The sequence below is a fragment of the Bos mutus genome, chromosome 2 (genome assembly GCF_027580195.1).
Source record: "Bos mutus isolate GX-2022 chromosome 2, NWIPB_WYAK_1.1, whole genome shotgun sequence".
In the NCBI taxonomy this organism is placed as follows: Eukaryota; Metazoa; Chordata; class Mammalia; order Artiodactyla; family Bovidae; genus Bos; species Bos mutus.
Window position 1 is genome coordinate 131,138,007 of NC_091618.1, and position 12,643 is coordinate 131,150,649.

At 46.9% G+C, this 12,643-nt stretch overlaps 1 protein-coding gene across 1 annotated transcript in view; it reads left to right on the forward strand.

The window, feature by feature from the left end:
* Nucleotides 1–814: 814 nt before the first annotated feature.
* MYO7B (myosin VIIB) overlaps nucleotides 815–12,643 on the forward strand; it is a 102,782-nt gene continuing 90,953 nt past the window's right edge. The window contains 1 exon segment of the mRNA XM_070359826.1: nucleotides 815–1,264. The gene's annotated coding sequence lies outside the window, so the exon portion shown is untranslated.

A 12,643-nucleotide genomic window follows, 5' to 3' on the forward strand; every position in this document is an offset into this window, starting at 1 on the left:
CCCGGATTCCATCCCTGGTCAGGGAACTAGATCCCACATGCCACAACTGAGAGTTAGCATGCCACAGTGAAAAATCCCACATGCCGTAACTAAGGATCCCACATGCCACAATTAAGATTGAGTGCAGCCAAATAAACCAATAAATATGACAGCTAGTTCCCACACCTCTGCCTGCCAAGTCCTGGGAAAGAGAGGGAACCCGATGGGCTCCTGCTGGGTCACTGAGGAGTACCCCTGAGGCCTCTCCTTGCCCAGGGATAGTGTTGCAGTCAGCAGGCATCTCCTGTGGACTCATTTTTCATCCACCTTCAAAGACCTCACCATCGCTTCCAGGGACTGCCTGTCCCCTCCAACCTGGCCTCTCCCAGGGTGCACTGCTGCATGCTCTTTACTTCTGAAAGATCTGTATTTGCCTCATCGCAAAAATCCCCCTTTATTCAAGTCCCAGCCCAAGTCAGCCCCCTCTGCTCCCAGAGACCGTATTGGGAATCTAGGTGCCCCAGTGGCCTTCAGCTCTGGTGCAAGGCTCCCTGGCCTCTCCTGTGGGTGCTCTCAACTAGGACAGGGGGTTTGGGAGTAGAACTCCTGCATAGGCAGTCTTGGAGTTCCCGTGATCCCCGGAAAGATGCTCAGCTCCCTGGATGGATGGGCACCAGGGGATTTGGCTGGCTGTAAGTGCCCACTCCAGTACTGTTGCCTGGAAAATCCCATGGATGGAGGAGCCTGGTAGGCTGCAGTCCATGGGGTCGCTAGGAGTCAGACACGACTGAATGACTTCACTTTCACTTTTCACTTTCATGCGTTGGAGAAGGAAATGGCAACCCACTCCAGTGTTCTTGCCTGGAGAATCCCATGGACGGAGAAGCCTGGTAGGCTGCAGTCCATGGGGTCGCACAGAGTCGGACACAACTGAAGCGACTTAGCAGTAGCAGCAGCAACAGGTGCACAGAATCAAGCTCTCACGGCCCACGGAGACTCTCTGACGAAGAGGCCAGGGTTAAAGATTGGACCGCTCTGAGGCTCTGCTAGCTGGGGCCGCAGGAGCCCTGTGGGAGTGGGTGTGCCTGGAGCTCAAGGACAAAGTCCTGTCATAAATTACGTGGGCCCAGAGGACTCGGCCATTTCCTCTTGGGGCCCTTCCTCCTCTTCCTACTCTTTCGTGCGCTCCAACACACCCAGAGTCCTGGCACTGCCTTCTGCCCAGCTCATTTCAGAGAACCTGGGTGGAGGGGAAGGCAAGCAACAAGACCCCTACCCTGACAAGGTAAGGGCACTTCCTGGGCCTTCTCTGTGGGCTGGTTGCCCCGAACCTGTGTTCTGCCAGCTGGGAGGGTGGAAGGAGGGTCTTCGGGCAGGGGTGGGTTGGGAGTCACAGCCTTGGGAAAGCACTGCAGGGAACAAGGTGATGAGGAGGGAGCGTGAGAGCCCTTTCAGGAGCCTGGAACTCCAGCCCAGAGAGCCATCCCAGCAGCCGCAGGGCTGCTGGGGCCCAAGCAGGAGGAGGGGGTGTGCTGGGCCTCTGCTCCAGGAAGGCAGGTGCAAGAGTAGAGGGGGTGGCAGTGTGGGGGTGCCTTCCCCCAGAAGGGGGGCCTCCGGGTGGCCTCAGGAGGTGTGAAGCCTCGGCCCCGAGGCCTGGGTACTAGGCAATGTCAGCCGTGTCATATGTGCCGTTTCCCCGCACTTGGGGTGTTATTGCCTCTGTTTCATGGACGAGGACACTGAGGTCCATGAAAGATGAAGTGCCCACAGGAAGAAGCAAAGGGGGACATGATGCCCAGGTCTGGGCTGATCTGAGTTACCACCTACCTTCTTGGACAACTGTGGACAAGTGTGTTCGTCATCTCTGAACAGCTTGGGCCCCAGAGTGAGGCAGGACCCTGCCTGCCAGGCCTCAAAGCCTCCCCTGGGTGGGGTGCTGGGCTGTGGCGGGACGGCGTTCTGAGAGGAGGAACACTCCCCGGCTCTCCCTCGAGCTGTCAGGGTGCTGGGCACCGTCCTCACTTCTCACAGGAGGGAATCTGACACAGACACAGGCTGGGGTGGGGCCCATCCTGAACCTCCTAACCCCACAGCCAGGCCTTCCCCTCAGTCTCCACTCTTTAACTCTGGACTTAAACGTTGTCCCAACCTGAACTCCATTTAGGGTTTTATTTTGAAGAAAACCAAAACTCTGTGTGCAGCTATCGGCCTGGAGCACAAGCCCCCAAGGAACTTTTGTTTAGAGCCACTCAGTTCAGTGGCACCCCTGTCTCTCTGAACCCACTGGGAGCTGAACGCTGGCCCCACTGCCTTCTCCCAGGGGAGCTGTCTGTGTGGGTCTTGGGCCCTGCTGCACCCCCACTTCAAAACGGCTTACAGTGGGGGTGGAAGTTACAGCTCGATGTAAGGGTGACACAGCGGGGTTGAACATTTCCCAATTTCCCAGCTACATTCTTATAACTGAGTGCTTTTCATGTCATATGAAGGCCCTGGCTTCTGCATTCTCAGTCCCTGTGACAAGCCCTCCAGGGAAGAACAGCAGGAATTACAGGACATTTTTCACAATACAGGAAATTTTTCATAGGACATTGGGATGAAGGAGGGTAAAATCCTTCACCCAAAGCCACTGGAGATGAGCTCCGTGAGGGCACAGGTTGGAACTGCTCACAGTTTCTCAGGCCCCTGCACCCACCCATGGCCTGGAGGAGAAGAGGCCCTGGACAGAGAGCTGTATTGGGGAGTGGAGTCATGAGTGGCAGAAATAGAGGTTGGGACAAAGTCATGTTTTCTAGTCGATTTTCATGTTATACTCTCTTGTCTTCCCCCTCAATTAATCAAGCAGCGTGTATCTCTTTTCTGCACTGTTGGGTGAGTGAGGTGAGGCTGTGCCAAAGAAAAGTCACCCACCTGGGGGCACAGACCTCAGGCATCAGGAAGTCAGAGGTGGAGATGTCTGGGGCCGAGGACGGGTGGGGAAGGGGAGGGATTGAAGCAGGCTGCAAAGACAAGGATGGCTTGGTGATGATGTGGAGGGCTAGGATGCCCAGGCTAAGAAAACAACATCCTAAAGATGCAGAGGAAAGAAAGTACAAGTCCAGCCTGGGCACTGCTGGCTCCTGGCAGGACCCTAGTGCAGGTGTAAGGAGGCTGCAGGAAATGCTCTTTCCGTGCTGAGAATGGCACTCTTTTCTGTACTAATACAGTAGCCACTGGCCATACAGGGCTACAGAGCCCTGAAAGTGCAGCCAGCAGGCCTGAAGAATTTTTAATTTTAACTAAGACTAATTTAAATTTCCATGGCCATATGTGGCTGTGTGCTGTGCTGTGCTCAAAGTGTCTGACTCTTTGCAACCCCATGCACTGTGTCCGCCAGGCTTCTCTGTCCATGCAATTCTCCAGGCAAGAAGACTGGAGTGGGTTGCCATTTCCTATGCTAGGGGATCTTCTCAACCTAGGGATAGAACCCGTGGCTCTTGCATCTCCTGCACTGGCAGACAGGTTCTTTACCACTGCACCACATGTGGCTGGTGGCTACCATATTGGGCCTCACAGGTCTAGAGAGCAGAGCATGTCAGACTTGGCAGAGAGGTGAAGTATAATAAACAAACAGAGCCCAACAGGCGTGGGTTCAAATCCTGACTCAGCCACTTACCAAGGGTGGTACCTGAAGCCTCAGTTTCTTCAACTGTCAGATGGAACCACATCACTTACCTTGCAGCATTACTGTACAGATTAAACTAATGAACTACTATTTCAAAACTCTAAGTAAGTATATTATGCACCCCTACTCTGTTTTGGGGGCCAGGGATGGAGTGTTGAGGGGGTACAGAGAGGTGCCATGGCACAGTGAGGTACTGGCATGTACATGTGGATGTATCTGTCAACTTCTCTCTCATCCATCTCCTGCCTTATTCTAAAGGTAAACAAGAGCCTTTTGAGATAGCTTACAGAGATACCTGTAATGCAGAGGAATCAAAATTGAAATGAGAAACCAAGATGAAGGAAAATTAAGGTAAACGTGATGCAGCTGGAAAAAGTTTCATACAAAGTTCCCATCTATTTGCTAGACAAAGCTACCAAATGTATTCTGGGCTTTCTGGCAGATGATCAAAAATAAAATACAAGCAGTGACAAGAATAATAACATCCTCAAGTTAAGAACAAGACCATTTCTGAGAAGAAGCACTGATGGGATACCAGGAAGGGGATATCAAATAAGGAAATGCTATTGACAAAAAAAAAGTAAATTCAGGAGGGCTTCTCAAGAGCCATCCCTGCTAAGATCTCTCCAGGCAGGCTGACAGCACCTTGCCAAAGTGAATCTCAAGAAAAGAAATGTTCTCTGGACAGGTATAAACGATGGGTTTCAATTCAGGGTGGTGAATGCCCTTCCTGAGGGCTGGCCAGGGTCTTCTGGGACCAGAGAGCGACAGATAATAGGTAGGGTGGCTGAGAACAGCATCAGGGAGGCTGCAAGGGGACTCTTTTTAAAAAAAAAAAAATATTATTTTTATTTTAACACCAAAAATATTTTGTATTTGGGTATAGTTGATTAACAATAGTGTGATAGTTTCAGGGGAACAGTGAAGGGACTCAGTCATACATATACGTGTATCCATTCACCCCCAAACCTCCCTACCATCCAGACTGGCACATAACTGGCACATGGAGCAGAGTTCCTTGTGCTATACAATAGGTTTTTGTTGGTTATCCATTTTAAATATAGCAGTATGTACATGACCTTCTGAAAGCCCTTAACTATCTGCAAGGGGACTCTTAAGCCAGATCTGGGAGAGTGGGCTGGAGATGAGGCTGGAGAGGCAGGGACTTCACCTATACCTGCAGGGAACCAGAAAGCACCTGAACCCAGGTGTGAGAAGGGATGGGATAAACGTGGTTTAATTCACTTACTCATGACTTTGCAGAGGACTGGCAGGCTTGTCAAGTTCCCCACAAGTGCGTTGGCCCTCAAGAGTGGGAGCAGAGCCCTGCTGGGAAGAGAGATTCCCCTGGGAGCGACTCTTCACCAGAGTCAGCCTGCCATCTCTGACTTCCTGGGAGGGAACAGGACCCAGGCTCTGGGGGAGCCAGTTCTTGCATGGTCTCACACTTCAGGGGCTTTGGCCGTGGGGGTGGCCAGCCCCTGTGCCCACTAGAGGAAGATGGGAAGGAGGACTGAAACTTTGTATCCTCACCCTGGGCCACCTGAGCAGAAGAGAAAGGGCCCAGGAGTATCGTGTCTCCAGGTCGGGGCACCTCCGTACACCTCCTGGGTGGCCAGTCACAGGTATTCCTGGCATCCTGCCATCAGCTCCTCCATGCCCCTCTGTCACTGAGCTTGGTGGCTGATCTTTGCAGGGAGTCATCACTGTGGAAAAGGGGTGGAGCTGATTTCAGGCCCGTGGACAATCCTGTGAACAGTGAAATAAATAATGGAAAGCGATCTCTGGATATGGAAAAGCCCATCTCTCTCTGCTCCCTATCCCGATTCCCCTTCCAGGAAAAACCACTGTCAACGGCTTACCGTAATTACCTTTAAAAAGGATGTATCTCCCCCAAATATATCTTATATTTTAAAACAAAAATGGCAGTCTTGTGCTTATGCTCAGCCGTGTCCGACTCTTTGCGACCCCATGGCCTGTAGCCCACCAGTCCTCTCTGTCCATGGGATCCTCCAGGCAAGAATACTGGAGTGGGGTGCCATTTCCTCCTCCAGGGGATCTTCCCAACCTGGGGGCTGAACCCGAGCTGCCTGCATCTCTGGCATTGCCAGATGGACTCTACTACTGAGCTACCTGGGAAGTCCACTGCAAAAATGGCATAATTGTATAAAATATAGCTTGTTTCTATTACATAGTCATATATCAATATGTATGTAGATGGAACCATATGAAACTGCCAATATTTGACTTTCCTGACGTCTTGACTGGGTGGTCCAGCACAGATTCCTTATCGCCTGCTGGATGGTTCTGACTTCCAGAGCAGTGGCCCTGTCTGCCTTCACCAGCCCATGCAGGCTCTGTTTTCCTTGGAGTGATGGATTCCAGGCTAGGGACCTTAGGCTCAGGGTTGCGGGGGGAGGAGTGGAGAATAGGCAGTTAGCTGGTGGCATAGCATACCTTCCAAGGTTCTCTTTCTGTTACCCAATCCTTTCTGCCCCAAAATGCTCACATCCCTGCCTTGGGAAATGCTTTTTAGTCTTCCAGGAGAGGGCTCCTTCTGGACTGGCAGCTCATAGACCAGAGTCTCCATTTGGGTTTTGCCTTTTAGACCCTGATCTCCTGAAATGTGCCGCCCACACCACCTAGCACACAGCCCTTTGTCCTTTTTGGTCCCTGCAGCACTTTGATTTTCTCCCCAGATCTACCTTCCCACGCACCTTTTAGTGTTGCTTACCACTCCCGCTACACACAATCCACTTCAATGATGCCCCAGAAATGCATGTGAGTCCTGTGGCTTTAGACTTCCAAAAGCTCTGAGGAGGTCTTTGGGAACCAGCAGCTTGTCCTTCTACCCTCAAGTTATAGTCAATGCCATTCTGATTCTTAAGATTAGGCAGACTCTGGGTCCAGTGCAGGACACTGATCCCCACATTCTCATACTGACCAGCCTCAGAGCTGGACAAGGGGGCCTGAGCTAAGAAGAAACATCTCACTTCAAAAGGGCAGGGACTTGCAAATACTCCTGGGCTTCACCTCATAGGCAACCCCTTACCTGCCTTCCTGGGATGGGTACCAGGCTGCTTCCATCCTCCTGGTAGCTATTCATCCACCCACCCACTCATCTATCCATCCATGCACCCACCCACTCACACATCTATCCATACATCCATTCACCCATCCATCCATCTCTTCATCCATCCATCCACTCACCCACACATTTATCCATACATTTACCCATCCATCCATCCATCATTCAGCAAACATTTTGTGAATTCTTTATGGAATGAGTAAGGCAAGGTTTTGCTCCTAAGTATCTCACAAATGTGGGAGAAACACATACAATGACACAAAAAGCAGAAGTAAGTGATGATACAGAAAGAGCTGCTGCATGTGAGATGTGTGTGCCTGTGTGTGAGTACATGTCTGCATGTATATGTGTTCCTAACTCATTTCCGATCAAGTACAGAGACACAGTACTTGACTCAGTGTCTCCCATCAGGAAGCTTCCATAAGCCTCTTACCCTTCTCCATCAGAGGGCAGATAGACTGAAAACCACAATCACAGGAAACTAACCAATCTGATCACATGGACCACAACCTTGTCTAACTCAGTGAAACTATGAACCATGCCATGTAGGGTCACCCAAGTTGGACGGGTCATGGTGGAGAGGTCTGACAAAATGTGGTCCACTGGAGAAGGGAATGGCAAACCACTTCAGTGTTCTTGTCTTGAGAACTCCATGAACAGTACGAAAAGGCAAAAAGATAGGACACTGAAAGATGAACTCCCCAGGTTGGTAGGTGCCCAATATACTACTGGAGATGAATGGAGAAATAACTCCAGAAAGAATGAAAAGACAGAGCCAAAGCAAAACAACACCCAGCTGTGGATGTGACTGGAGATAGAAGTAAAGTCCGACGCTGCAAAGAGCAATAGGAACCTGGAATGTTAGGTCCGTGAATCAAGGCAAATTGGATGTGGTCAAACAGGAGATGGCAAGAGTGAACATCGACATTTTAGGAATCAGGGAACTAAAATGGACTGGAATCAGTGAATTTAACTCAGATGACCATTATATCTACTACTGTGGGCAAGAATCCCTTAGAATAAATGGAATAGCCATCATAGTCAACAAAAGAGTCTGAAATGCAGTACTTGGATGCAATCTCAAAAATGACAGAATGATCTCTGTTCATTTCCAAGGCAAACCATTCAGTATCACAGTAATTCAAGTCTATGCCCTGACCAGTAATACTGAAGAAGCTGAAGTTGAACAGTTCTATGAGGACCTACAAGACCTTCTAGAACTAACACCCCCAAAAGCTGTCCTTTTCATTATAGGGGACTGGAATGCAAAAGTAGGGAGTCAAGAAATACCTGGCGTAACAGGCAAATTTGGCCTTGGAATACAGAATGAATTAGGGCAAAGGCTAACAGAATTTTGCCTAGAGAACGCACTAGTCATAGCAAACACCCTCTTCCAACAACACAAGAGAAGACTCTACACATGGACATCACCAGATGGTCAATACCAAAATCAGACTGATTATATTCTTTGCAGCCAAAGATGTAGAAGTTCTATACAGTCAGAAAAAATAAGACCAGGAGCTGACTGTGGCTCAGATCATGAACTCCTTATTGCCAAATTCAGACTCAAATTGAAGAAAGTAGGGAAAACCACCAGACCATTCAGATATGACCTAAATCAAATCCCTTATGATTATACAGTGAAAGTGACAAATAGATTCAAGGGATAAAATCTGATGGACAGAGTGCCTGAAGAACTATGGATAGAGGTTTGTGACATTTTACAAGAGGCAGGGATCAAGCCCATTCCCAAGGAAAAGAAATGCAGAAAGGCAAAATTCCCTTCTCCAAAATGCAGAAAGGCCTTACAAATAGCTATGAATAGAAGAGAAGCAAAAGGCAGAGGAGAAAAGGAAAGATATACTCATTTGAATGCAGAGTTCCAAACAATAGCAAGGAGAGATAAGAAAGCCTTCCTCAGCAATCAATGCAAAGAAATAGAGGAAAACAATAGAATGGGAAAGACCAGGGATCTATTCAAGAAAATTAGAGATACCAAGGGAACATTTCATGCAAAGATGGGCACAATAAAGAGCAGAAATGGTAGGGACCTAACAGAAGCAGAAGATATTAAAGAAGAGGTGGCAAGAATACACAGAAGAGCTGTACAATAAAGATCTTCATGACCCAGATAATCGTGATGGTTTGATTACTAACCTAGAGCCAGACCCTGATGCTGGGCAAGATTGAAGGCAGGAGGAGAAGGGGATGACAGAGAATGAGGTGGTTTGATGGCATCACCAACTCAATGGACGTGAGTTTAAGGAAGCTCTGGGAGATTGTGAAGGACAGGGAAGCCTGGCATGCTGCAGTCCATGGGGTTGCAAAGAGTCGGACATTACTGAGTGATTGAACAACAACAACCATTATTGTATCGTTGTCAATTTCTCTTTTTATGTCTGTTAATATTTGCTTTACATTTCTAAGTGCTTCTGTATTGGGTACATGCATGTTAATGGATGTAATATCCTCTCCTTATATTTATCCCTTTACCGTTATATAATGATCTTCTTTGTCATTTGTTACAGACATTTTTTTTAAGTCTCCTTCTTCTTAGATGAGTATTGCTAGTCCCACTGTCTTTTATTTACATTTACACAAATGTCTTTTCCCCTACCCTCACTTTCAGTCTCTGTATGTGTTTATCTCTGAAGTGATCCTCTTGCAGATATCATATAGATGAGTCTGGTTTATAACCCAATCAGCCACCATATGCCTTTTGATTGGAGCATTGCCATTTTATTGTTTATTTTCCAGTTGATTTTGTGGTCTTTCCCTAATCTTCTTCCTTTTTTTCCCCTTTAGTTTCTTCCCTTGTAGTTTGATGATGTTATTTAGTAGTATGCTTCTGTTCTTTCTTTCTTGCCTCTGAGTATCTATGATAGGCTTTTGATTTGTGGTTACCATAGGGTTCATGCATGTTGACCTATAACTGTATCTGTTTTAAACAGGTAGCCCTTTGATTTCAAACACATTCTAAAAGATCTACTCTTTTTTTTTTAAACGATTACCACAGGTTTAATTAACATCAATCACTCACATAGTTACAAAAGATTTTTCTTGTGATAAGAACGTTTAAGATCAACTCTCTAAGAGGTTTTCAAATATACAATATAGGGTTGTTGACTGTAGTTACCATGCTGTACAGAGTTATTTATCTTATAACTGGAAGTTTTTACATTTTGACTGCTGCTGCTAAGTCACTTCAGTCGTGTCCGACTCTGTGCGACCCCATAGACGGCAGCCTATCAGGCCTCCCCGTCCCTGGGATTCTCCAGGCAAGAACACTGGAGTGGGTTGCCATTGCCTTCTCCAATGCATGAAAGTGAAAAGTGAAAGTGAAAAGTGAAAGTGAAGTGGCTCAGTTGTATCCAACTCTTAGCGACCCCATGGACTGCAGCCTACCAGCCTCCTCTGTCCATGGGATTTTCCAGGCAAGAGTACCATTGCCTTCTCCAACATTTTGACTGCCTTACGGTAAAAGATCTATGCTTAAAAATTCCCCCCCCAACCCATTTTGTGTTTTTGGTGTCATATTTCACATCTTCATGTTTATACCTTCACTGATTATTGTAGTTATACTTAGTTTTATCCTTTTTTTGTCTTTTAATCTTCATAATAACTTATTTAAATGGTTGATACTCAACCTCTACTATATATCTGTCTTTACTAGTGGGATTTTTTCCTTTCTTATAGGTACTTACTTTTTCTTATAACTTTTTCCGTTTCTTTGAAAAGACTCTTTAACATTTCTTTTCGGGTTAGTTTAGTATTGATGAACTTGTTTTAGTTTTTTCTTATCTGAAAGGTTCTTTACCTCTCCTTCAATTTTAAATCATAGATTATAATCTTGGTGGATACAGTATCTTGATTTCATGGTTTTTTCCCCTTTCAACATTTTAAATATATCATGTCATTTCTTTTTGGCCCGTAAAGCTTCTGCAGAAAAATCAGTTGATAGTTTTATGGGGTTTCCCTTGTATATAACTCTTTGTTTTTTCTCCTGTGTCTCTAGAATTCTCTCTTTTTCTTTAACTTTTGCCATTTCAGTTATGCTAAATCTTGGTGTGGGTTTGTTCTGTTTATCTTGTTTGGGACTCTATGCTTCCTGTACCTGGATATCTGTTTACTGCTTCAGGCTTGGGAAGTTTTCAGTCATAATTTTATTAAATGCTTTTTTTTTTTTTTTACTTTCTTCTCTATCTTGTCTTCTGGGACCCCTATGATGTTGATATTGGTATGCTTGATGTTATCCCAAAGATCGCTTACTCTGTTTCAGTTTTTTCAATTCGTTTTTCTTTTCACTGTTTTTATGGGTGATTTTCATCATTCTACCTTCCACATCACTTACGCATTTTCTATATCTAGTCTGTTGTTCATTCCTTCCTGTGTGCTTTTCATTTGAGTTATTGTATTCTTCAGCTCTGACTGGTTCCTTTTTATATTTCCTAGTTCTTTGTTAAAATTCTCCCTGTGTTCATCTATTCTTTTCCCTAATTCACTTAGGAGTCTTATTACCAATGCTTTGAGTTCTTTATCTAGTAAATTATTTATTTCTCTTTCATTAGTTGTATTTTTTTAGGGGTTTCCTTTTGCCCTTGCAATAAAGACAAATTCCTCTCTCTTCTCATTTTAATTATCTTTCTCTGTCTCTATGAATTTAGGTGAAATTGTTACACACGGTGGTCTTGAAGTGGTGTTCTTATGGGAGAGTGTCCCTGCACACTTTGCCTACGCCCAGTGGCTTTGCTGTGAGATTTGGATTTGATATGAGCACAAGTGGCATTTTTCCTCAGGGTGTGCCGGCAGCTATCACCTTGGTGCTAGGCGCGACTGGAGAAAGATCGGATAGGGCTAGAGTCAGGTGCGAAGTGGGTCTTCCCCTTTGCTCAGTGGCTAATACTGCCTTATTGAGGGTGAGGTTAGGTAACGAGTTGCTGGAACAGAAGCCCCGTGTGGCAGGTGTGATCTGGCTGAGTCCCCTTTCACCGTGTGTGTTTTCCCTTTCCCAGCACGAGCACCTTCAGCCCCAGAAGGGAACAGCCCTGGAGCAAGAGCAGGTGTGGGCATTCAACAAAGGTTGGGCAGAGAGTATGGTGATACGGCCGCAGTCAGAGCCCTGGACCGGCTCTCACGTAACACCTGTGCAATCACCAGTGAGGACGGCCCCCTCCCTGCTAGGAAGCTGCGTAGCATTGGAGCTGCCAGAGTCTCACGGCCAAGCCTTTGCCCTGGTTATGGCAGCCCTCCCTCCTGTGTGGAGCTGTGACATGAGGGGAGCAGGGCTGGAGCATTCACTCTGCTCAGGCCAGGGCGTGCTCTGGAGTGGTGCTGGGAAACACGTCAGCTGACTGCGTGATCTCAGTCTGCCCTCTCCCGTCCGCTTTGGGAGCAGGCAAATGTTAATGTGCTCTTCACAAGCAGAGTCCACTCTTCCCACAGCCCTCCTGTTAGTCCCACTGAGCCGCCAGCAAGCCAAGGGGGCTCATCTTCCCTGTGTCATACCCAGGGCTGGGGAACCCAATGAGTGGCTCAAACTGCTTCCTTTCCAGGGAGGGTCTCTGCCTATGCAACCTCTCTTCCTCTGAGTCCCCTTCTAGGGGCACAGATTCCAACCTGATCACTTCTCTTATCTTCCTACCCAATTCTGTGTATATCTTTTTTAGAGTCTTGGTCATACAGGAGTCTTCCTGTTAGTCTCCAGTTAGTTTTCTGTGAGAATTTTTCCACACATAGAAGTATTTTTGGTGTGTTCGTGGGGGGAGGTGAGTTTACTCTGCCATCTTGGTTTGGATGCTCATCTTTTTTAATATAGTCTTTCAGCAGTATAAGTTTCCTTCTAAGCAAGTTCTCACTGCATTCCACAACTTTTAATAAGTTGTATCTTCATTTTCATTTAATTGAAAACACTTTAA